Raw genomic sequence first — 6781 nt, 5'->3', positions numbered from 1 at the left:
CTTTCTTTTTTTTTTTTTTTTTTTTTTTTTTTTTTTGGAGACGGAGTTTCGCTCTTGTTACCCAGGCTGGAGTGCAATGGCGCGATCTCGGCCCACCGCAACCTCTGCCTCCTGGGTTCAGGCAATTCTCCTGCCTCAGCCTCCTGAGTAGCTAGGATTACAGGCACGCACCACCATGCCCAGCTGATTTTTTGTAGTTTTAGTAGAGATGGGGTTTCACCGTGTTGACCAGGATGGTCTCGATCTCTTGACCTCGTGATCCACCCGTCTCGGCCTCCCAAAGTGCTGGGATTACAGGCGTGAGCCACCGCGCCCGGCCCCACTTTCTAGTTTATCTATAATTTACGGAATAAAATATAGCTGATAATTTTCTGCCTTTTGGGAGAAATTTCCTGTGCTTCTCAGGAATTCCCATATGACAGAAAAGTCTACTTATTCTGTAAATAGAATTTTTTAAATAAGAAAAAGAAAAGCAATGATAAAATTAATACAGTACAGCAGCCCTGGTAATGGCTAAATGTTTAAAATATGAATTAAGGGAGGTTGTGAAATTAGGTCACTGCCCATGAGCCCTGGGTATTTTATGTGCCCTTTCAGCAACAGTGGGAATATTACTTAGGTAACTTTCCTTCCCAGTGTTGTTTCTTTTTAAAATCCTTATTAAAGATGTCATTAAAGCCCCAGTTTGTAGCTTTCATTTTTGCTGTCTTAATGGTTTCTTTTGTTAAAGAGAAGTTCCTGATTTTAATGTGTTTCAATAAATCTGTGTTCCCTTAGAATTGTGACTTGCACTCTTCAAGACCATTATTTTCCTACTCTGAGATATATTCTCCTACATTTACAATGTTTCACATTTCATTATAATATTTGCTACAGGTGCCCACAGGTGCATTTTATCAGATTAAGGAGTTTTTACTATTCCTAATTTTCTAATTAGACTATTATAAATGCCTACTTACAAATTGATATTGAATTTTATCACCCTTTGATACACTTTGATACAATTTAAGATCATTATGTAACTTTTAAAAACATTTTAATTTAGTGAATTACATGTTGGTATTATAATACTAAAGCAAAACTGCAATCATGAAATAAACCAAAATTGATCATTTTAAAAAATTAATAATTTATTAATTTATTTACTTTCTTTGCATTTTAGGTTTTGGGGTACATGTGAAGAACATGTAAGATTGTTGCATAGGTACACGCATGGCAGTGTGGTTTGCTGCCTTCCTCTCCATCATATCTGGCATTTCTCCCCATGTTAAAATTGGTCATTTAGTATTATATTTTTGTATATTACTAGATTTTTTTTTTGCCTAAGAAGACTCTAAAACTTACTAGAAATGAATTGGTTAATGTTATCAATCTAAGATCATCACATTTAATGAATTGATTGCATTAAAAGAAAAAAATCAATATTTAGTTATTTTTGAATTCCATCTAAAAGATGATTATGAAACTTTATGCCTCTTGTGTAATACATGTCACTCTATTCTTTTCATATAAAATTCACTTTAACATGTATATAGTCATTACACAAACTCTATGAGGAAATGTTACTTTTATACCCATTTTGGAGACAAAAAAAGTGAGGAATGGAGAAATTTAAAAACAAGCAAAATATCTCCCAGCTGAAAATAGAGGCTGTTAGATTTTGGACATTTTGTTACTAAGTATAAAAAGCTGTGTTTCTAATGGCATCCCACCCCAACCACACATCCCAGAAATGATCTATATTCTTATAGCTTGGTGTATCTCTCAGAATCCAATCAGGAAACAGAAACCACATCAATTATTTTACAGAGATAATTTAATATATATGTTGCTAACTGGACTTAAAGCATTGAGGGAACAAATGAAAGGGATGGAAATGAATGAAACATAAATGCATGAAGGAGAGACCTTTAGAACTGAAGCTCAGACTTCTGAGAAGAGCTACTGTTCAGCTTGCACAGGGTCTCTAAACTTAGACAAAGTTCTCCACCAGTCTATAAGCCAGAGGTCATAAGTGTTGTGTGCTGGAGGGATTAGGAGAGGAACCAGCTAGTGTGGCAGAATTGGTTGATCTACTGCTACTGGAACTAACAGTGATTGAGGTAAAGGAACTAGGTTGGGTGATGCTGATAGGAATAGGAAGCAAGGAGGTGGCAAGTAGAAAACGATGTATTTCTTCTGCCTGCCCCAGCTTTTCAGTCTTCTGTTAAAGCCCCTATTAACAGAGCTGAACAGGGAGATCCAGCCAACAAAGGACAAATGCAGTTTGCAAATTCCCAAATCCACCCCCACAGAGTACACAGAAGAGAAGGTTCTAAGTTGGGAGATAATATCTTGATAAGTGTTACACATATTCCTTTAAGTTTTTAATGCATATGCAGAATCACTCCCTGTCCCTATACCCGTCCCCACCTCCGACACACAGAGCAGAGGTTGAATTAAAACCATAGCAACATCTTGTAGGAGAACTATACACTTGAGGACTGCACTATATACAGTCTTTCAGTGGGAAGTAATTTATTAATTCATTTAAGTATTTATTTACCAATATTGTATATCAGTTACAATTCTTTTGTTATATTTTTGCTTTTGTTTTTGAGAGGGAGTCTCACTCTATCACCCAGGCTGGAGTGCAGTGGTGTGATCTCGGCTCACTGTAACCCCCGACTCCCGGGTTCAAGTGATTCTCCTGCCTCAGCCTCTTGAGTAGCTTGGATTACAGGCGCATGCCACCATGCCTGGCTAATTTTTGTATTTTTAGTAGAGATGGGGTTTCACCATGTTTTCCAGGCTGATCTCGGTCTCCTGACCTCAGGTGATCCACCAGCCTTGCCCTCCCAAAGTACTGGGATTACAGGCATGAGACACCTCACCCAGCCCATTACACTTCTATGACAAAAACAGGGATCTATATTGATTAGTGAAGGTAAGTATATTTAGTGTATCAGTGCAGATAAGTTCTATTTAGTGTACGATACTACATCTAAATATCAGTGCATTGATAAAGAAAAATTTTATTCACTTGTTCAAATACAATACAAAACTTTGGGGGAGGGACAGTGTTCTGCTTTATCTTGTCATGCTGTGGCTCACCTATTTTTAAAATACAGCTTGAGATTTGCTTGGTGTCATATAAACAATGTGCTAAAGAGAAAATGGGTGGAGAAGATATACCCACTGTGAGTCCATAACACACACGTCAATTCTGCTCATATTTCTTGCATGAGAACTGTCTGCATAACCCCACCTAGTTGCAGAGACTGGAAAAATAATTTGTCTGCTCAAAAAAATAAAAAGGAAAATTGATTTTTGTGATTCTTTGAATTTCAGTTAATTCTCTGAAACAGCATGTTTGAAAGTGATAATTACTATTGAAATCAGAAAAAGAAGAGCAGGATGAGGGGAAGAGGGCTTGAGGAGGTGATTCTGGCACTATGTAGACCTCACTGATAAGGGGACATTTGAAGAGACAGGTGAGGGAAGTAAGGGTGTTAGTGATACAGATGTTAGTGATACAGATTTTTTGTTTGTTTTTTGAGATGGCGTCTCATTCTGTCATCTAGGCTTAAGTGCAGTGATGCAATCTTGGCTCACTGCAACCTCTGCCTCCTAAGTTCAAGTGATTCTCCTGCCTCAGCCTCCTCAGTAGCTGGGACTACAGGCATGTACTACCACTTCAGGCTAATTTTTGTATTTTTAGTAGAGACAGTGTTTCATCATGTTGGCCAAGCAGGTCTCGAATGCCTGACCTCAGGTGAATAGCCCATCTCAGCATCCCAAAGTGTTGGGATTACAGGCATGAGCCACCACACCCATCTGTGATACAGATACTTATGTGAGAAAAGGGCTTTCTTCCAGCAGAGGAGGTTGGCAGTGTAAGACTCTTAGGTACATAGAGTGACTTGTAATATTTGAGACACAACAAGGAGGTCAAGTGGCTAAAGTAGAGCCATTTAGAGAGAGAAGTGAGGGCTCAGTCAGAGTGGCAGGGTAGGGGCAGATCATGAAAGAGTTTAGCTTTTATTCCAAGATCATCTGTCTTATATTTTAAAAGCATTACTCTGGCTGCTCTATTAAGATAACTAGCAAGAGGTGCAAGGGTCAAATTAGTTAAGGGTTGCAGAAATTCACAAGAGCAGGTGATGGCTCACAACCAATTAAACTTGAGCAGATTCTATGCAGAAGGTAGAAGCAAAGTTGTTTACTCATCATTAATGTGGCACAGAGGAGAGAAGCAAAGGTGATTAAAATTTTAGGCTCAGCAATCCGAAAATGATGTAAACGTGTGTGTGATGTAACTTTGTAGAAGAAAATTAAGGGTATCAAAAAAGATCACTACTGTTATTTATAGCTAACTCTGTTCCCAATCCCAGCCCAATAAACCATTAATCTACTTCCTATCTCTATAACTTTGCCTTTCCTGAAAGTTTTATATAACTGGAATTATATAACATGTTGACTTTTTTATCTGACATATTTTACTTAACAAGTTTTTGAGATTTTTGCATGCTATAGCTGTAGTATGTATCAGTAGTTTACTTCAGAATTGTATTTTATTGTTTATCCATTTGCTTTTCCTTTCATCAATTGATGGTTATTTTAAATGTTTCCACCTTTTAACTATTATATATAATGGTACCCCAGACATTTGTGTAGAAGTTTTTACGTGGATATGTTTTCATTTTTCTTCTGTACATATCAGAGTGGAATTACAGGTTGTTATGTTAAATGTATGCTTAAGATATTGCTAAATTGTATACCAAATTATCTGTAACATTTTACATTACTACCAGTATTCTTTAAAAGTTCTAGTTTCTACACATCCTCTTTAACACTTGAAATCATCTTTCTTATTAGTCTTTCTACTAGATATGAAGTAGAATCTTACTGTGGTTTTTGTTTGTTTCTTTTTTGTTCTTTTTCTCTTTTTTTTTTTTTTTTTCTCTTGAGACAGTGTCTCCCTCTGTTATCAGGGCCTCGGCCTCCCAAAGTGCTGGGGTAACACGCGTGAGCCACTGTGTCCAGCCCTTTTTTGTTTTTTTTAAAGACAGGGTCTCACTCTGTTTTCCAGGCTGAAGTGCAGTTTGGCTTACCGCAGCCTTGATCTCCCTGGCTCGAATGATCCTCTAAAGTAGCTGGGACCACAAGCATGCACCACCACACCCAGGTAATTTTTGAGGATTTTATTTTATTTTTTTTTTAGAGACACGTCATATTGTCTAGTCTGGTCTTGAACTCCAGGGCTCAAGTGAACTTCCCTTCTCAGCCTCCCAAAGCACTGAGACTACAGGCATTAGCAATCACACCCAGTCCTTACTGGGGTTTAAATTTGCATTTATCTAATCACTATGACTTGAGCATCTTTTAATGTCTTAGCCCTTTATATATCTTTCATGAAATAACTATTGAAACCTTTTTATATTTTTAATTTGGTTATTTGCTTCAGATTATTGATTAGGAAGAATATTTTATGTATTCTGGAGACAAGTCATTTATAATATGATTTATCAATATTTGCTACCATTCTATGGCCTATATTTTCATTTTCTTATTGATGTCCTCTGATGTGCAAATATTTAAAATTTTCATAAAGTCTAACTTCTCAGTTTTTCCTTTTATGGATTCGGCTTTTGGTATTGCAACTAAGAAATATTTTCCTAACGCGAAGTCACAAAGATTTTCTGTTGTTTTATTCTAAAACTTACATAGTTTATGTGTAGGTTTATAATCTATTTTGAATTAATTTTTCTGTATAGAGTAAGTTAGTGGTATAAATTCTCCCTTTTGCAAGTGATTTTCTAGTTGTTTTGATATCATTTTATGAACATTCTATTTTTTCCCCAATAAAAATTGTCTTGACATCTCTGTGGAAAATCAATGGACTATAAATGTAAAGATTTATATCAGGATTTTCAGTCTTATATCATTGATCTATATCTGGCTTGATATGTATACCAAACTATCTTGATTGCTACAGATTTATAGTAAGTTTTGAAATTAGGATGTATAAGTCAGCTGAAGAATTTTGTTCTTCATTTGCAAGATTGTTTTGGCTACTCTATGTCATTTGTGTTTTCCAAAGCCTTCTAAAGTAAGATAGAGATTATACTGAATCCATAGATAAATTGGGGAAGAAGTTGTTATTTTGTATTTGAAGAGGAATTGTGCCCATTCACTCATGGTTCCTTGTAAATTACTGAGATCTGGGTTAACATATATTAAATTCTTAGAGGGTGAGGCTCATTCCAGAAACTGGACACCGGTAGCAGCCAATTCTTCCTAGAGTGAAGCATATTGCTTCCTGCTTTACAGAATTTATCAATTTGTCTCCGAGTTTATTCATAACTTCCCTAAAAAGTGCATAATCTCCTTTGTATGTGCGGAGGTGGACAGCTTGATACTATCCATCATATTTTGAAATTAAGGTACCATCTCTAACTATGATGATTTTCAAATGTTATTTAAAATACTAAGATGTTTCTTAGAAGCTAAAAAGATTTTATTTTCCTTTTCTTTGTTTTCTGTTTAAAAATCATATATTCATGTGACTCAAAATAAAGTTTTGATCAATGACTAATTGTATATATGACCGTGGTTCAATAACATTATATGTTTATATATATATATATATACTTAACACTGTGTTACAGTTGCCTACAGTCTTCAACACAATAAAATGCTATGCAGGCTTGTAGCCGGGGAGCAAGAGCCTAGGCTACCACATAGCCTAGGTATGCAGTAGGCTAGACGGTAGGCAGTACCACCTAGATTTTGTAATTAT

The sequence above is a fragment of the Sapajus apella genome, unplaced genomic scaffold, assembly GCF_009761245.1.
Source record: "Sapajus apella isolate SASKATOON/1434 unplaced genomic scaffold, GSC_monkey_1.0 scaffold6, whole genome shotgun sequence".
Taxonomy (NCBI): domain Eukaryota; kingdom Metazoa; phylum Chordata; class Mammalia; order Primates; family Cebidae; genus Sapajus; species Sapajus apella.
This window is presented reverse-complemented; position numbering follows the sequence as displayed.